The sequence below is a fragment of the Myotis lucifugus genome, unplaced genomic scaffold (genome assembly GCF_000147115.1).
Source record: "Myotis lucifugus unplaced genomic scaffold, Myoluc2.0 scaffold_83, whole genome shotgun sequence".
Taxonomy (NCBI): domain Eukaryota; kingdom Metazoa; phylum Chordata; class Mammalia; order Chiroptera; family Vespertilionidae; genus Myotis; species Myotis lucifugus.
The window spans coordinates 744,213-747,638 of record NW_005871131.1 but is presented as its reverse complement, the minus strand read 5'-3'; the positions used below and the strand labels follow the sequence as shown (position 1 = coordinate 747,638).

At 54.6% G+C, this 3,426-nt stretch overlaps 1 protein-coding gene across 1 annotated transcript in view; it reads right to left on the bottom strand.

Moving 5' to 3' along the window:
• PRKCD (protein kinase C delta) overlaps positions 1 to 871 on the bottom strand; it is a 26,762-nt gene extending 25,891 nt beyond the window's left edge. The window contains exon 1 of the mRNA XM_023755682.1: positions 735 to 871. The gene's annotated coding sequence lies outside the window, so the exon portion shown is untranslated. The remainder of the gene's footprint in view (positions 1 to 734) is intronic.
• Between the last annotated feature and the right edge of the window lie 2,555 nt (positions 872 to 3,426).

Genomic DNA, 3,426 nt, shown 5'->3' with positions numbered 1-3,426 from the left:
CCCACCATGCCCCAGAATTCCCCTCACTGGGCTCTGGACACCCAATGGGTAAGTTCACAGGGCTGTCTTCCTTACAATGGGAACTGAAGGAGGCAAGGCTGGCCGCAAAGAAAAGAATTTCTAGCTTTGTAAAGGGCCACAGAGACGGCAGCCTTCCCCATTACCCCTTAGCAACTCTGCCCAGCTCATCCTGAATCTGAAAGCTGGGGAGGGAGATTTAGAATCCCTCCTCTGGCCCCAGAGAGGCTGGGGAGATGCAGGAATGGGTGTAGAAGAGAGCTCGTTGTACCAGGAGCTGGGAGACTTCGTTCCATTCCCAGGTCAGTGTCATACCCACTCACTGGAGGACCCAGGGCAAACCTCAGTTTCCCTGTGTGATTATGACGACAGCCTGAAGCAGAGATAAGCGACCATGGAAAAGCTGACACACCCACCTGCAACCCTTGGCTCTCACACTCCTTCTCTCTAACTGACCAGCAAAGTGTCACTACTCCTCACCCCAGAGTACTGCTGGGCCCCAGGCTGCTGAGCTCCAAGGTCAAAACCTTTGCTGGACCAGAAGCCAGTTCCAGGCAGGCAGCACTCGTTCGCAGGGCAAATTGCTGTCCCCTCTGGGCACCCAGGCCCCACACCCAGACCAAGGACTCTGTGTGCTGACCCACCGAGTTCCAGGGCGGAAGGGGAGGAAGTCCACCCTGTCCACTGTCCATCTGTCTAAGAGGATCTAGTCTTACCTGGGGCTCCCGGCTCCCCCTTGCCCTTAGTCCTGGCTCCTGCCACCACCGCCACACACAACCACCACCAGGAGAAGTAGGCCTGCTGCCCTCACCTGGGCCAGTTCCCAGTAGACCTGCAGGAACAAGAGAAAAGAGCTGAGCGGGGAAGCGGCACCAAACAGGCTCTCCCCAGCACAACCAACACACTGCTGGTTTGGCCTTGCCTGACTCTAAGACTTCAGGTCTCTTTGAACTTGACTTTCTCTTCTGTGAAACAGGGTGTTGGGCCCAACTTTTCCAGGGCACTGGTTATGCATTCACTCCATGCGGGGGGTTGGAACGCTGTCTGTCCTCAGAGCCTTTCCGGGCTACATATAGAAACAGCAAGAACTCTGTTCCAAATCCTCCTGTCTGCAAGTGGTTGCCCTGTGGGCCTGGGAGAACTAGGGTGCAATCAATTATGACCACTTTGTGGCCTGGGGAATTCCTTTGGGCCTCAGTTTGTCTCATCCTTAAAATGGGGAGAATACATCTCCCCACGTGGTTCTGAGGCTCCAATGATGTGGCATGCCAGCTCCTGTGCTGGACTCAACTTGGGAGTGACAAATGAATAGTGGCATGTTTTTGTTCCTTGCTTTGCACATTCTAGTTGAGGTGATTCTCATATTACTGCTGTGCCCATTATACAGCAAAAACAAAACAAATCAAGCAAAAAACGGAGTCTCAGAGAGATTCTTGAAGGGAAGAATGGCAAAGGCAACAAGGTCCCTGGTGCCCAGAGTACTTTTTCTGCAGGCCAGGCCTCCACAAAAGATTCCCCTCCCCAGATATGAACCCCTCTTCCAGCTGAAGACCCCCATCACCATCCCCTGGGGGCTGAGGCATCCTTATCTTTTTGTTTGTACTTTAAGTTATTTCTAATTTTAATTTAAACTCCAATTAGCTGTGCCAGCTAAATGGTGTCAGTGCCCTGGAGTCACCTCTCCAAGTCACCGCCCCTCCTTCTTTCCCCCACCACTACTGCTGAGACTGGAGGGGGGGGGGGAGTTATTATGTGGGATGAACAGGGATATGCTGGGGTGGGGGGTCTTAGTTAGCTGTCTTCCCTCCCACAAGCAGTCTAGTCAAGGGGATGGGAGGGGAGCAACAGATACATCGCCAGCAAGAAACTAGGTTGGGGGACTATCTAGGCTTTTATTTAGCCCCAGCTCCCAAGAGAATGGGGACCATACAGTTGGAGGAAAGTAAGTGGTCACCAAATAAGACTTAGCATGTGCTGAGCACTCAGTATGGGCCAAGCTGTGCTAAAGGACCTCTGACTCAGGCCCTCTTGTCCTCATAACTTTCTCCCGTCCGCAGGTAAGGAAACAGCCTTAGGGTGGCCTAGCTCCGGTCCCTTAACAGGCAGTGATTTTTGTGCCCAAGTCTTTCCTGGATCCAGAGTCCAAGGTCTTAGTCACAACACTACAACCCCCCAAGCCTTGCCCTCTGGTGTCTTTCAACCTGGGGAATAGGTGAGAGACGGGAGCCCCCCGCGCCCCAGGAGCCAGGGCTGGGCTTGGTGTGCTGCATGCACACCCAAACGCTCACAGCCTCCCACATGCACATACACCCACCCACACACCCAAACACACTGGGCTCTCACCTTCCCTCCCAGCACTGTCACCCCAGGGCGCAGGCACCACACACCTTGTTTCCTTCCCTCCTGCTGCTGACACCCACGCCCAAGCACTCTCGGTTCCCCACAATCAGTTACTCCCCGGGCACACACACTCACAGTTTCATACAGTCAGACTGTGAGTCTCCCACCAGTCATAGGCCCCCACCGCCAGTCTCGCCCCCAGCCCCAGTCCTGTCACACACCAGATCCCTTACACCACCACCCTATAGCCAGATACAGCTGTCCAAACACCTCCACAATACACACACTCTCTCTCTCTCCACCCAGTCCCTCTCTCCAGCTGCCCTCTGCTGGTCTGTCCACCACAATCCAGCTCAGTCCACAGCAGGAACGAGGAAACTCAAGGGACCAGTCCCCTCCCTTGGTGCACACACACACACACACACACACACACACTCAAACAGATACACTCACACATGAGCCTAGTGGGCAGGTACCCTAACACCATGGACTCCCACAATTAACAGCTTAAATGTACTCATGGCTAGTGGGTCACCATGACACACCCAGTGTGCAACAAAGGACCGTCCAGATGCACAGGGATGCACATACACAGACACACACACACACCAACACCTAGAGGGGAGTGATAAAGAACACACCAACACAGAGCACACACAGCCTCAGAACACCCAAACAGATATACATACATACACACAGGCGAATCACACAGGCAAGAAAGGATACACAGGGACAAGTTCCAGACGGCGACAAAGAACACCCAAGCACACACGGACACACAACACACTCACAAGCCCAGCTACAGAGGAATCAGCTCCAGGAGACAGGATCCATGCATGCAAGGCAGGGGCCAGAGAAGGGGACAACATCCCACCCTGAGCAAATCTGTCCGATCGGGTTTACGTGGGGGGCTCAGTGGAGGATTTGGGGGAACTGGAGCAGTTCTGACGGTGCTCGCCTCCTGCCTTTTCACCCTGGCTCTCCCCACCACCTCCCCTCACCTGGCTGGGCCCCCGCGGGCGTGGGGTCTGGATTGGGGAGAGGCCGGGGGCAGACCGGTCCTGGAAG